Below are 16,852 nucleotides of genomic sequence, written 5' to 3' on the forward strand. Positions count from 1 at the left end.
TGTTGCTGCAGGATTATTTTCCTGCTGAGAGAAACTGGGTCAAATTAAGATATGGCATCTGTAAGTGCATTCATCTTACGATAGCTAGGTGAGACAACCACATATCACAGTCATATATACAGGATATAAACATTTTATTCTAGCTGAACAATGGAAATGTAGTGTTTTGCAAACAACAACAACAAAAAAATGCATACACATTTAAAATCTATGAATTACAAATCTGAGAAAAGTAATATTAGCAATAAATTATATATTTTTTAAAACACAAATGTGATTTTTTGGGGGAAATAGCGTTTTGGAAATAAACATAATAAATTCTTCATATAATTGTTATCTCACCTCTTAGCTTTGGTGTCATGTTCCCCAGAGAGACTCATTTTAGAGGCAGGGCCCCCCTCCTCTCTCTCTCCAGAGAGACTCATTTTAGAGGCAGGGCCCCCCTCCTCTCTCTCTCCAGAGAGACTCATTTTAGAGGCAGGGACCCCCTCCTCTCTCTCTCCAGAGAGACTCGTTTTAGATGCAGGGCCCCCCTCCTCTCTCTCTCCAGAGAGACTCATTTTAGACCACTGACCCCTAAACAGAGATGCAGCATGTTGGTTGTGGTTAACACAGTGACAACTCATTCTAGAATGTCAATTGTTCTCTTTTACTCATGATCTCTTAGAAATAAAACATTTACTAACAGACATATCCAAACAGTCGGGTGATTTAATTGTATCACAGGAACATTGTTACGTTCCTCAACAAGAAATAAAACATTGTCTCTCAAACAGAAGAAGGAACTAACAAAGAGTCACTAACAACAACCAAAACGAAACAGGTGGTTTTAGGAGGGGTTCTGAAAGACACTCATGGGGGTGTCCACTAGTGGTGGGAAACAGAGGCTTTACGAACGCTTTGGGGCTTTCACCAAATTGTGCCGAAAATGCCATGGATAGATTTGAGTGCTAATAAACAACATTTAGTTAGAATGTGGGGTTCGCTTTTTGCCTCCAGGTTCACTATGTTTTCAAAAACGATGCATATGTGGTATTATTTAGGATACTAAATACAGAAGATTATCATAAATAAAAAGCATTATTTAAACAACAATGGGAAATCCCAATCCCCGTCCCTACCTGCTGAGCTCCCATTCAGGGGCTACAAACTGGAAGACATCAAACTAAATGTGTAAATAAGGTGTCCAGTAGAGGTCAGTGTTTGAAAGAGACTTTGCATCAACAAAAAAAAAGCACTGGCACCAGGGAGAAATCAGCGAGATCTCTCGCATTTTGTGAGGCCGGTTGGACGTACTGCCAAATTCTCTAAAACGACGTTGGAGGCAGCTTATGGTAGAGAAATGAACATTCAATTCTCTGTCAACAGCTCTGGTGGACATTCCTGCAGTCAGCATGCCAATGGCACACTCCCTCAAAACCTGAGCCATCTGTGACATTATAATAATAATACATTGTGTTGTGGGACAAAACTGCACATTTTCCAGTGGCCTTTTATTGTCCCCAGCACAAGGTGTACCTGTGCAATTATCATGCTGTTTAATCAGCTTCTTGATATTCTACCCCTGTCTGGTGGATGGATTATCTTGGTAACTGAGAAATGCTCACTAACAGGGATGTTAACACATTTGTGCACAAAATTGGAGAGAAATAAGCTTTTTGTGCGAATGGAACATTTCTGGAATCTTTACATGTTGCGTTTATATTTTTGTTCAGTATAGATAAAAACACAAAGCCTCCAGCAGAGGTCAGTGCTCTTCTGACACCTGTCAGATGGTAGTGTGATGTCTGAAGCTTCGACCGTCATCATCACGTAGTATTGTTACTTTGATAGAAGCATTGATACGTTGTGTCAAATCAGTAGTGCTTTGAAAACTGCAACGGCGCATCAGACCTCCGGTTTTAATCGTCCAATCCCTAGTGTCCACTGAATGTTGACTAGCAACAAGAAAGTGGTACCTAAAGGACACCCACCATGAGTGCCCATTGAAGTGGCTCCAGACGAGGACATCTGAAATAAATACCCTCCAACTTACAATATGGAGTAAAAAAACAAGTGGAGCAAACCAAACCAAACCAGACCAAACCAGACCAAACCAAACCAAACCAGACCAAACCAAACCAAACCAGACCAAACCAGACCAAACCAGACCAAACCAAACCAGACTAAACCAAACCAGACCAAACCAGACCAAACCAGACCAGACCAGACCAAACCAGACCAAACCAAACCAAACCAAACCAAACCAGACCAAACCAGACCAAACCAGACCAAACCCTGGGAGATACAAGACAGAAAGACTTTGTTCATCAACTTAAAGAAGCAGAGCTACAAAGAGGTGCCAGTCTTCTAACATCTCTAAGGCCAGCCAGAACACTGGACCAGCTGCTCTTCAATATCACATAACAGATGGAACCCTTCTGACTAAAGAGATGACAAGCCAGCACAGGCATAAGCATACTGTCTATTGAGGTGGCGCCAAGAGGTGCGGCCAAAGTGCTAACGTCCAACCTCAAAATATAAATGGAAATACAAAGCCTGTAACAACATGTAGTCGTGACTGATATTTTTCACCTCATCTCCCTGTTACTGTTTGTTTAGGTAGTTATAGACAGTGCAGCAACACAAGGCCACATTCCTCTCAGCCCTTCCACTCTCTCAGGCTAGTGTGTATTTATTCAAAGTAGACTATATCTTTCAATCTGTTCTTTTCTAAACGTATCTGAGAATGTAGACAGAAGGGCTAAAACAGGCATGATTGATCGAAGGGGAAATCATTGATCCATTCAGAAAGTATTTTTGCAACAAGTAGGAGATTTATATTATGTAAAGTAGGCTAGGTTATAATATATAACAGCGGTTTGTTAGTGATATGCAGATGGAGGTCTATATCTCAGCTATAGCCTACATATCCTAGATGACCAGCCTAAACCTGTTCAGATCAGTTCCCAACACGTTACAGGAACCTTTGTAGTATTGTTAAATCTCCAAGCTGTTTCCAAAACCATTGTTTCTTTATTTTTACTATTTTCTACATTGTAGAATAAGAGTGAAGACATCAAAACTATGAATTATGAGTATGGAATCATGTAGTAACCAAAAAAGTGTTAAATAGCCACACTTTGCCTTGATGACAGCTTTGCACACTCTTGGCATTCTCTCAACCAGCTTCACCTGGAATGCTTTTCCAACAGTCTTGAAGGAGTTCCCACATATGCTGAGCACTTGTTGGCTGTTTTTCCTTCACTCTGCGGTCTGACTCATCCCAAACCATCTCAATTCGGTTGAGGTCAGGGAAATGTTGAGGGCAGGTCATCTGATGCAGCACTCCATCACTCTCCTTCTTGGTAAAATAGCCCTTACACAGCCTGAAGGTGTGTTGGGTAATTGTCCTGCTGAAAAACCAATGATAGTCCCACTTAGCCCAAACCAGATGGGATGGCGTATCACTGCGGAATGCAGTGGAAGCCATGCTGGTTAAGTGTGCCTTGAATTCTAAATAAATCACAGACAGTGTCACCAGCAAAGCACCCCCACACCATCACACCTCTTCCTCCATGCTTTACTGTGGGAAATACACATGGGGAGACCCACACCACGTCTCACAAAGACACAGCGGTTGGAACCATAAATCTCAAATTTGAACTCCAGACCAAAGGACAAATTTGCACCGTTCTAAAGTCCATTGCTCTTGTTTCTTGGCCCAAGCAATTCTCTTCTTATTATTGGTGTCCTTTAGTGGTGGTTTCTTTGCAGCAATTCGACCATGAAGGCCTGATTCGCACAGTCTCCTCTGAACAGTTGATGTTGAGATGTGTCTGTTACTTGAACTCTGTGAAGCATTTATTTGGGCTGTAAATTCTGAGGCTGGTAACTCTAATGAACTTATCCTCTGCAGCAGAGGTAACTCTGGATCTTCCATTCCTGGGGCGGTCCTAATGAGAGCCAGTTTCATCATAGCGCTTGATGTTTTTTGCCACTGCACTTGAAGAAACTCTCAAAGTTCTTGAAATGTTCCGTATTGACTGACCTTCATGACTTAAAATAATGATGGACTGTCATTTCTCTTTGCTTATTTGAGCTGTTCTTGCTATAATATGGACTTGGTCTTTTACCAAATAGGGTTATCTTCTGTATACCCCCCCTCCCCCACCTTGTCACAACACAACGGATTGGCTCAAACGCATTAAGAAGGAAAGAAATTCAAAAAATTAACTTTTAAGAAGGCCCACCTGTTAATTGAAATGCATTCCAGGTGACTACCTCATGAAGCTGGTTGAGAGAATGTCAAGAGTGTGCAAAGCTGTCATCAAGGCAAAGGGTGGCTATTTGAAGAATCTCAAATATAAAATATATTTTGATATATTTAACACTTTTTTGGTTACTATATGATTCCATATGTGTTATTTTATAGTTTTGATGTCTTCACTATTATTCTACAATGTTAAAATTAGTAAAAATAATGAAAAACCCTTGAATGAGTAGGTGTCTCCAAACGTTTGACTGGTAGTGTATGTGCAAATGTACTTGGTGAATATAGGAGATTCAGATTCTGCTCAATAGTGTAGCAAACAGCGGGCAGGGCGGTAAAGCCAGGTCGCTGGCCAAAAAGGCAAACACCCTACGCATCGCAGCAATGGGAATTGTAACCTGACTCACACTGTCCCGTACAAAAGTCCCGTGCTTCGACTACTCAGACCCCTCACATGTCTGGGCCATAAATTCTGATGGCCTCACAGACACCATACTACTTCTGACACCAATGTAGCGAACAGCGGGGCAGGGAAGCGAACCCAGGTTGCATGTGTAAAAGGCAAACAACCTACGCATCGCGCCGTTGGCGCCAATTGGGTTACTTGGTTGGAATTGTGACGTGGCTCATATAGCAAGGATCACTACAATATGGTAGAACTATGATACAATTACATTTATCATATCAAATGTTAAATGTAGAACTATAATATATGAATATATTGAATTTGACTTGCATGATTAAACTGACACGTACCTGTCTCAGTAGAAGTCGACTGTTAGGTCTGAGTGTTTTACTTCCATTCACTGTCCTAAAATTACACCAGACATTACATTTCTCTACCACTTTATAATAATCCCTGGAAAGATTCTCACCTTGTAGCCTGAATTCACAACCAGAACATGTCAAGTCATTGAGATATCTACAGTTCTGCTGAGAGAGCAACTTCCTGATGACTAGCGCTCTGTATATTCTAATGGGTGAAGTCTGATCTGGAATGTGAAGCTAACTGAAATGTAGATAAGCTTTGAAAAAACAGTATATCTAGCTTGCATCATAGTACACCCCTCAGGCTACATACAAGTTTCAGCATGAGGCAGGCATCAACAGCCATTAGTTTACACCGCTGCCAACAGTTTTAAAATGTTGCAATAAACTGCTTTTTTTTGTGTAATTTAGCAGCCACTCTTATCCAGAAGAACTTACAGTTAGTGAGTGCATACATTATTTTTCATACTGTCCCCCCGTGGGAAACGAACCCACAACACGGGCATTGCAAACACCATTCTCTACCAACTGAGCTACATCCCTGCCAGCAATTCCCTCCCTTACCCTGGGCCAATTGTGCACCACCCCATGGGTCTCCCAGTCACGGCCAGCTACGACAGAGCCTGGTTTCGAACCAGGATCTCTAGTGGCACAGCTAGCACTGCCATGCAGTGCCTTAGACCACTGCGCCACTCGGGAGGCTAGTTTACTCCAAACGTTGTACAAGGTGACCTAAACAGTTTCCGTTGCCAAACGTTTTGCTACGGTGGGTTTTGAGGAAGTGTAAGTTGTTGTTAGTCTTTCCACAGTATTTATTTGTCTCTCTTTCACACAACATACCTTCCTGAGTGAAAAGAGTTAACAGTAGATTAGAAAGATAAAAAGTTTGTTTGTTGCATGTTGTGTTTTAAGCCTGTTTTGAGAAGACAAGTCTATAGACCTAGTAAAAAGAGTTCCAAAAGGGTCCTCTGGCTGTCCCCACAGGAGAACGCTTTTGGGTTCCAGGTAAAACCCTCTGTGGAAAGGATTCTACCTAGTACCAAAAAGTGTTCTACAAAGGGTTCTCATATGGGGACAGCCAAATAACCCTTTTAGATTCTAGATAGTGTAGGAGCGATCACCCTGGGGCACTCAGATGGAAACAGAACTAATTCACCCCACACATCTAATTTATATCCAAAACATGTTAAGGAGAGTAGGCCTATTATAACACTATAACAATATCATCAACTATATGAATACACATAACAATATCATAAACTATATGAATACACATAACAATATCATAAACTATATTAATACACATAACAATATCATCAACTATATTAATACACATAACAATATCATCAACTATATTAATACACATAACAATATCATCAACTATATTAATACACATAACAATATCATCAACTATATTACTATCATAACAATATCATCAACTGTATTAATACACATAATATCATCAACTATATGAATACACATAACAATGTCATCATCTATATGAATACACATAACAATATCATCAACTATATGAATACACATAATATCATCAACTATATGAATACACATAACAATATCATCAACTATATGAATACACATAACAATATCATCAACTATATTAATACACATAACAATATCATCAACTATATTAATACACATAACAATATCATCAACTATATTAATACACATAACAATATCATCAACTATATGAATACACACAATATCATCAACTATATTAATACACATAACAATATCATCAACTATATTAATATATCATAACAATATCATCAACTATATTAATACACATAACAATATCATCAACTATATTAATACACATACAATATCATCAACTATATGAATACACATAACAATATCATCAACTATATTAATATCATACCAATATCATCAACTATATTAATACACATAACAATATCATCAACTATATGAATACACATAACAATATCATCAACTATATTAATATCATAACAATATCATAAACTACATTAATACACATAACAATATCATCAACTATATTAATATCATAACAATATCATAAACTACATTAATACACATAACAATATCATCAACTATATTAATATCATAAGAATATCATCAACTATATTAATACACATAACAATATCATCAACTGTATTAATACACATAACAATATCATCAACTATATGAATACACATAACAATATCATCAACTATATTAATACACATAACAATATCATCAACTATATTAATACACATAACAATATCATCAACTATATTAATACACATAACAATATCATCAACTATATTAATACACATAACAATATCATCAACTATATTAATACACATAACAATATCATCAACTATATTAATACACATAACAATATCATCAACTATATCAATACGCATAACAATATCATCAACTATATTAATACACATAACAATAACATCAACTATATTAATACACATACAATATCATCAACTATATGAATACACATAACAATATCATCAACTATATTAATACACATAACAATATCATCAACTATATGAATACACATAACAATATCATCAACTATATTATTACACATAACAATATCATCAACTATATGAATACACATAACAATATCATCAACTATATGAATACACATAACAATATCATCAACTATATTAATACACATAACAATCGTCGTCTTACCTTTTATATGTCTCTCAATAGAAGTAGAGTCTGGAATGATCATTCGGTGGTGGAAAGTTCCTTTAGTTTGTTCTGCTCATTTCCATATCAGGTTCTACCTGTTCTCTCTCCCACTCCCTGTCTCTTTATAGCTCTTACAATGTGCCTTGGCATACATTCTACAAGTGTCTGGAACTCCAAATGTAGTTCTGATTTAGTGTTCCAAATGAAAACAATTTGATTAAACTGGTTAATATGGTTAAATTTCATTAAGACTGAGTAATGCTGTGATTGTTTTTATTATTTTGTATTGAAATGTTTGACTTTATTTTCCCTTTGTCCTTTCAATATAGGAATAATTTGTGAAATGACAGCTTTCTGTAAATATGGACAAAAGTCTATGGATTCATTTGATGGTATGTGTCTTGCAACATTATGTAAAATGACAGGTTGAGAAACACTGTATCTTCCTAGGTGCATATGTGAGAAGGAACGCAAACTGTCTCCATATGTGTGTGCCATCCCTAAACATCAAGTGTTTGTGGTTCATTAAAATGTTTATTGTCAAGGTTGAAAAAAAAGAAAACTCTATTTGAGGGATGTGACATCATTCTTCCACAAGAAATTCCATAATTTAGTGTTTTGTTGATGGCTGTCTTCAATTGGGTTGAGACCTGGTGACTGAGACGGCCATGGCATATTGTGAAACATCAGCAAGTTCAGCAGTCTTCATCACTGAAGCTCCTGCCAAACGTGCCCCAACAATCACCAGTCGTTAAGCTCTTCCCGAGCAGGGTTGCAGTCTCTCTTCGTTGCAGCTCCTCTCTCCCCAGGGGTAGCAGCTCCTCTCTCCCCAGGGGTATCAGCTCCTCTCTCCCCAGGGGTAGCAGCTCCTCTCTCCCCAGGGGTATCAGCTCCTCTCTCCCCAGGGGTATCAGCTCCTTTCTTCCCAGGGGTAGCAGCTCCTCTCTCCCCAGGCAGGGGTAGCAGCTCCTCTCTCCCCAGGGGTAACAGCTCCTCTCTCCCCAGGGGTAGCAGCTCCTCTCTCCCCAGGGGTAACAGCTCCTCTCTCCCCAGGCAGGGGTAGCAGCTCCTCTCTCCCCAGGGGTAACAGCTCCTCTCTCCCCAGGGGTAGCAGCTCCTCTCTCCCCAGGCAGGGGTAGCAGCTCCTCTCTCCCCAGGGGTAACAGCTCCTCTCTCCCCAGGGGTAGCAGCTCCTCTCTCCCCAGGGGTAACAGCTCCTCTCTCCCCAGGGGTAACAGCTCCTCTCTCCCCAGGTAGCAACTCCTCTCTCCCCAGGGGTAACAGCTCCTCTCTCCCCAGGGGTTTCAGCTCCTATCTCCCCAGGGGTAGCAGCTCCTCTCTCCCCAGGGGTAACAGCTCCTCTTTCCCCAGGTAGCAACTCCTCTCTCCCCAGGGGTAACAGCTCCTCTCTCCCCAGGGGTATCAGCTCCTCTCTCCCCAAGGGTAACAGCTCCTCTTTCCCCAGGTAGCAACTCCTCTCTCCCCAGGGGTAACAGCTCCTCTCTCCCCAGGGGTAGCAGCTCCTCTCTCCCCAGGGGTATCAGCTCCTCTCTCCCCAGGGGTAGCAGATCCTCTCTCCCCAGGGGTAACAGCTCCTCTCTCCCCAGGGGTAACAGCTCCTCTCTCCCCAGGGGTAGCAGCTCCTCTCTCCTCTAAGATTTGAAGACATCGGTGGCTTAGTCCATAGCAGTATTGGGGTCCGGGAAGGAATTTCAACAGCTAAAACCATGAATACATCTACAGTGTATTGCCAAAAACCACTCAACATATTCAAATATAGACTCTGACCTGTCCAATGAGCCAAACTGTTTAAAGAATCCCACAGTACCTTAACCCTCTCTCTCTCTCTCTCTCTCTCTCTCTCTCTCTCTCTCTCTCTCTCTCTCTCTCTCTCTCTCTCTCTCTCTCTCTCTCTCTCTCTCTCTCTCTCTCTCTCTCTCTCTCTCTCTCTCTCTCTCTCTCTCTCTCTCTCTCTCTCTCTCTCTCTCTCTGTGTTATGAGATATTTTTGTCAGATGTTACTATGGTATACTGAAGTATAATTACAAGCATTCCATAAGTGTCAAAGGCTTTTATTGACAATTACATTAAGTTTATGCAAAGAGTCAATATTTGCAGTGTTGACCCTTCTTTTTCAAGACCTCTGCAATCCGCCCTGGCATGCTGTCAATTAACTTCTGGGCCACATCCTGACTGATGGCAGCCCATTCTTGCATAATCAATGCTTGGAGTTTGTCAGAATTTGTGGGTTTTTGTTTGTCCACCCGCCTCTTGAGGATTGAGCGTCTGCTACATGACGTAAATGTAAAGTTCTCAATGGGATTAAGGTCTGGGGAGTTTCCTGGCCATGGACCCAAAATGTCGATGTTTTGTTCTTCAAGTCACTTAGTTATCACTTTTGCCTTATGGCAAGGTGCTCCATCATGCTGGAAAAGGCATTGTTCGTCACCAAACTGTTCTTGGATGGTTGGGAGAGGTTGCTGTCGGAGGATGTGTTGGTACCATTCTTTATTCATGGCTGTGTTCTTAGGGAAAATTGTGAGTGAGCCCACTCCCTTGGCTGAGAAGCAACCCCACACATGAATGGTCTCAGGATGCTTTACTGTTGGCATGACACAGGACTGATGGTAGCGCTCACCTTGTCTTCTCCGGACAAGCTTTTTTCCGGAAGCCCCAAACAATCGGAAAGGGGATTCATCAGAGAAAATGACTTTACCCCAGTCCTCAGCAGTCCAATCCCTGTACCTTTTGCAAAATATCAGTCTGTCCCTGATGTTTTTCCTGGAGAGAAGTGGCTTCCTCGCTGCCCTTCTTGACACCAAGCCATCCTCCAAAAATCTTTGCCTCACTGTGCGTGCAGATGCACTCACAACTGCCTGCTGCCATTCCTGAGCAAGCTCTGCACTGGTGGTGCCCCGATCCCGCAGCTGAATCAACTTTAGGAGACGGTCCTGGTGCTTGCTGGACTTTCTTGGGCGCCCTGAAGCCTTCTTCACAACAATTGAACCTCTCTCCTTGAAGTTCTTGATGATCCGATAAATGGTTGATTTAGGTGCAATCTTACTAGCAGCAATATCCTTGCCTGTGAAGCCCTTTTTGTGCAAAGCAATGATGACGGCACGTGTTTCCTTGCAGGTAACCATGGTTAACAGAGGAAGAACAATGATTTCAAGCACCCCCCTCCTTTTAAAGCTTCCAGTCTGTTATTCTAACTCAATCAGCATGACAGAGTGATCTCCAGCCTTGTCCTCGTCAACACTCTCACCTGTGTTAACGAGAGAATCACTGACATGATGTCAGCTGGTCCTTTTGTGGCAGGGCTGAAAATCAGTGGAAATGTTTTTTTGGGATTAAGTTCATTTTCATGGCAAAGAGGGACTTTGCAATTAATTGCAATTCATCTGATCACTCTTCATTCTGGAGTATATGCAAATTGCCATTATAAAAACTGAGGCAGCAGACTTTGTGAAAATGAATATTTGTGTCATTCTCAAAACTTTTGACCACGACTGTATACACACACTTAGAAATATGGGTACAGTATAGTTCCCTGGAGTACAAAAATATCAAAATACACAATGTACCTTCAGAGATATGTCATGTATTGTCAAATATTTTATGATGATAGACTTTATATGATGATAATATATGCCTAGGAACTAACATGGTTAAGGCCACAGGACTGAAAATGAACGAATTCAACGACCATGTCTATGTCACTAACAAGTACAGTCAGTGGTAACGTTACAATTCACTATAAAAGACACACTGGGAAATGATTTAGGAGGCGTGGCTTAGTGGGGGCAAGGCTTTCACATTACCTGGAGTGGGAGATGTACCGTGCTACAGACAAGCCCCCTTTATGAGAGTCACAAGTACGCATCAGGCACTGAAGGAGGCAGTGTCATGGTGCGTTTGTTACCAAGCGGGAAGTGGGAATTTACTACATAACACTGGGAAAAATCCACTTGAACGGCCCTCCAACTGGTAATTACTAGTGGGAAACTGGTCTATCATCCTGAGCGCCCACTTCTCCCACAGGGTGACCTCTGACCTCACCTACTAAGGAAATGGTTTCTATAACAGCATTTTCGGCAGTTAAATACAACAACAAACCATTATTTATAAAAATCTATCTGTTTTTGAACTCTATCATTTGGTTACAAGCATGATAACTGTACTTTTAGTTCATGGTTGACGAGGTTGTTGGCCATTAGCCAACCACCGTTTATCAATGAGTTCAAATTAAATGAATGCATCCAACTGCTTTTTACAACTTCAGAACTGTTAAATTCAGGGGGAGCAGGAAGCTGACTAGTGGTGGTTATTCAGCATGAAACGTCCATTGGGGTGGGGGCATGGTAAGACGTCTGTAGCATCCACAGTGTTTAGAAAACAACACAATACATTATCTAGCATCCATTTCAATTCGGCACAAAATAATCAGAAACGACCTGAACAAACTGCAAATGCATCCATCGAGTTTGAAGAGTCACAAGCTTGATGTATCCATTGCGTGCTATGAATATGGGACACATACTAAACTTTGGAATTGAAACAAGCCCCAAAGTGCTACTGCACAAGTATCCCAAAAACATGTCCCTAACACAAGTGGTTAGTACCTGTGCAAGAATGAAATAATCACAGCCATTTTGTGTTGAGATATAAGGGGTTGGGGTCAATTCCATTTAAATTCCATTCAATTAAAAAAGTAAACCAAATTCCAATTCCACATTTTCCTAATTGAAAACTATTGAAGAGAATTGGAATTTCAGTGTACTTCTTGAATTGACTGGAATTGAAATGGAATTGACCCCAACCCTGTGTGATATACTGTACATTGATATTTACAAATACACTCTCTGTTCTTTCCAGTTGCGGAACCACTTCTCTGGTTGAAACAGATGTATTGTCAATTTTTGGGCTCGACTGAAAAATAAATCAAATAAGAACCATTTCAAGTAATGAAATGACAATCCTCATGTCAGTGACTTGGATCTTATGAGAGGTTGAATTGACTGGCTTCCAAAAGAAAAACAGAAGGAAGCAAAGCTCTAGCAAACACATGTCTAAACATCTAGGTCAGGGCTATTCAACTGGCAGCCCACAGCCAAGATCCATACCATTTATCAATTTAGAATGGCCCTTTGATAAATGCTGAACATTAATTAAAAATAATCTGCAACACAATCCCAGTAAAAATGGAATGTTTAGGGCCAAAATGAGCCCTCGTTCAATATTCTCCAATGGGAGAATCTGTTTTCCTATAGTCTTGCCCATTAAGTGCTGTCAATCAATATAAGTAACATACCAGTTGCAGCCAATCAGAGCTGCTAACAGGGGTACAGGGACTGTCTGCCCGCCTACTTGTCACGATCGTCTAATGAGGGAGACCAAGGCGCAGCGTTGCGAGCGAACATATTACTTTAATTAGTTAAAGCACAACACTCAAAATACAAAACAATAAACAACGAATGCGTGACGTCAATGGTACAACACAAAACCACACGAACAAAATCCCACAACCCGAAAGAAAAACAGACAGATTAAATATGGCTCCCAATCAGAGACAAACAGCCGACAGCTGACACTCGTTGCCTCTGATTGGGAGTCACACCGGCAAACATAGAAAATAGACAACCTAGAACACCCACCAAAGAAACAGAAAACATAGAATGAACACACCCTGGCTCAACATATTGAGTCCCCGAGCCAGGGTGTGACAGTACCCCCCCCTAAAGGCGCGGACTGCGACCGCGCCTAAATACGAGCAAAAACAGGGGAGGGCTGGGTGGGCATTCCTCCTCGGCGGCGGCTCCGGCTCCGGGCTAGATCTCCACTTCCTCTCCAACCCCCCAAAGTACCCCTGGTCCTGTCTAGCCCCGCTGGCCGGAGCCGGACTGACGACACGCGCCCCTGGCCTGGTGCGTGGAACAGAAACGGACCTGGCTGACGATACACACCCCTGGCTTGGTGCGTGGAGCAGGAACGGACCGGAATGGGCTGGCGACGCGCACCACAGACTTGGTGCGGAGAGCAGGAACGAGCCGGACAGGGCTGACGACTCGCACCCCTGGCTTGGTGCGAGTAGCAGGAACGGGTTGGACCAGGCTGGCGACTCGCACCCCTGGCTTGGTGCGAGTGGCAGGAACAGACCGGGCCGGGCTGGCGACTCGCACCCCTGGCTTGGTGCGAGTGGCAGGAACAGGCTGGACCAGGCTGGCGACTCACACCCCTGGCTTGGTGCGAGTGGCAGGAACAGGCTGGACCAGGCTGGCGACTCGCACCCCTGGTTTGGTGCGAGTGGCAGGAACAGGCCGGGTCGGGCTGGCGACGCACACCGTAGGCTTTGTGCGTGGAGCAGGGACAGGCCGGGCTGGGCTGGCGACGCACCCCGTAGGCTTGGTGCGTGGAGCAGGAACAGGCCGGGCTGGGCTGGCGACGCACACCGTAGGCTTTGTGCGTGGAGCAGGAACAGGCCGGGCCGGGCTGACGACGCGCACCACTGACTTGGTGGGAATGGCAGGAACAGGCCGGGCTGGGCTGACGACGCGCACCACTGACTTGGTGGGAATGGCAGGAACAGGCCGGACCGTACTGGGGACACACACCACTGGCCCCACGCAGGGATGAGGAACGGGCCGGACCGGACTGGTAACACACCCCAGTACCTCTCGCCGTGCCTCCACACTTTCCCTCTCCTCTGTGCCCAGTGGCCCCCCTAACCTGGCGGCCTTCTCTGCCAACGCTTTGCACCGCTCTAACCCGTACACCTACTGCCCCGACGTCGTGAGCCCCCCCCTAAAAATGTCCTGGGGGTCTCTCCTCCCCGTGGCCAAGGCCTCTCTCAGACTCACAATCATCTCCTCCCACGTCCATCCTCTTTCCTCGTCACGCTGCTTGATCCAGTCGAGGTTGCCACGGAGATCTGCCAGCGATGGCTCCTGAACACGCTGCTTGGTCTGGTTAAGGTGGGATTTTCTGTCACGATCGTCTAATGAGGGAGACCAAGGCGCAGCGTTGCGAGCGAACATATTACTTTAATTAGTTAAAGCACAACACTCAAAATACAAAACAATAAACAACGAATGCGTGACGTCAATGGTACAACACAAAACCACACGAACAAAATCCCACAACCCGAAAGAAAAACAGACAGATTAAATATGGCTCCCAATCAGAGACAAACAGCCGACAGCTGACACTCGTTGCCTCTGATTGGGAGTCACACCGGCAAACATAGAAAATAGACAACCTAGAACACCCACCAAAGAAACAGAAAACATAGAATGAACACACCCTGGCTCAACATATTGAGTCCCCGAGCCAGGGTGTGACACTACTGGCTCTTTCGCCACTGATAAGACTACACTGCCAGAGCGTGCTTTGCCTAAACTCAGCATTGCCTTAAAAAACAATGGACTCAGTTATGGCTATCATAAACTTTATCCGATCAACATTTATCCTTCAACATTGATGTTTCGTGGTCTGCTGAGCATCATGATATACTTTTACATAATGAGGTTCGGTAGCAAAGTAAGGGTAGGCCTAATTCTCTCTAGAGAGTATGTGAGTTTAGGGAGGAGATCATTGCTTTGCTGTAATGACAGTGGTGAATTATCATTAAGTGATAACAGTCTGGGGGAACAAGGTATGAGGATACCTCTTTCCAAAACATGTCCCCTGGTCACTCCCAGTACATATAATTAAAGGAGCCCAAGGCACCTTGATTACATAGATCACACAGAGGAGCGGTTGTGATTTCTATTAAATTATGTTTTCTAGGTGGAAGGTTTACCCTGTGTATGAGATTACAATGTATCAGCTGATGATTAGGATTGTTAGATGAACCCACTAAGTTCCTGATGAACTCAACTGGTGAGCCTCTTTAGCAGCTAGTTCTATGGACACACTGACTTCAATGTCCTTTGCCAAGGTCAGATGACTTTCAGTCAACAGTCTCTTTTGTGTAGCTTCACTCCGTAGCCCACATACTAGTCTGTCTCTAATGATGTCATTTAGAACAGCATAAACTCAGTGCTCTGATAGTTTCTTTAATGCAGCAGCAAACATTGTTACTGATTCTCCCTCTTCCTGATGTCTCCTGTGGAACCTGAACCTTTCAGCATTAACTAGTGGTTCTGGTGAAAAATGTCCTTTAAGTATCTCCACAATATCCCCATACGTCTTATTACCTGTTCTGTCTGGCTGTAGCAGGCTGCCTAGTAAATTAAATGTCTTTGGCCCCATTACACTAAAACATGTAGGCACAATGTTGTCCTCATCCATGTCTGTTCTGTATATGAGCTCCACTGCTCAATACTTTCATCAAACTGTCCAATGTTTCCAACAATTCCAGCCATTTTTCGTTTCTCAATAAGCTCCTGATTGTCACTCACTTCAATATTGTCCTCAACCAAAGCAATATTTTCCTCAGTCACGTGATCTTCATTCACTTCACGCACTGACGTTTCCTCCTCAAATTCGCTCTTTTAGCAGATTTAATTCCAACGTTCGTCTTCACAGTTGAAAATTTTCTTGTTTTAAAAATGTACGTTCAGCCAGAGGCACACTCCAACATTCAGACAATTTACAAACAAAGCATTTGTGTTTAGTGAGTCTGCCAGATCAGAGGCAGTAGGGATGTTCTCTTGATAAGTGTGTGAATTGGACCATTTTCTGTCCTGCTAAGCATTCAAAATGTAACGAGTACTTTTGGGTTCAGGGAAAGTGAATGGAGTAAAAAGTACATTATTTTCTTTAGGAATGTAGTGAAGTAAAAGTAGTCAAAAATATAAATAGTAAAGTCAAGTACAGATACCCCAAAAACTACTTAAGTAGTACTTTAAAAGTATTTTTACTTAAGTACTTTACACCACTGGTTAACACTCTTTCTTAGCTAGCTCGACTATGCACTTGCCTCTGCTATCAATACACGGTGATAACATTAGCCTAGACTGTACCACAGAAAATAACATTTTTAAACAGTTTTAAAAACCCACTTCTTCCAGACAGAATAGTTCCTGTAGATTCAGACTTACTCATCGCCAATCTTTTGTTATGTCTCGTGGGTTTCATAACCACGTCTGTACAACAATTCAATAATGATGAGACAGGAGACAGGAATCAGTTCAACCATTTA

This window comes from Coregonus clupeaformis, unplaced genomic scaffold (assembly GCF_020615455.1).
Source record: "Coregonus clupeaformis isolate EN_2021a unplaced genomic scaffold, ASM2061545v1 scaf0921, whole genome shotgun sequence".
Classification (NCBI taxonomy): Eukaryota; Metazoa; Chordata; class Actinopteri; order Salmoniformes; family Salmonidae; genus Coregonus; species Coregonus clupeaformis.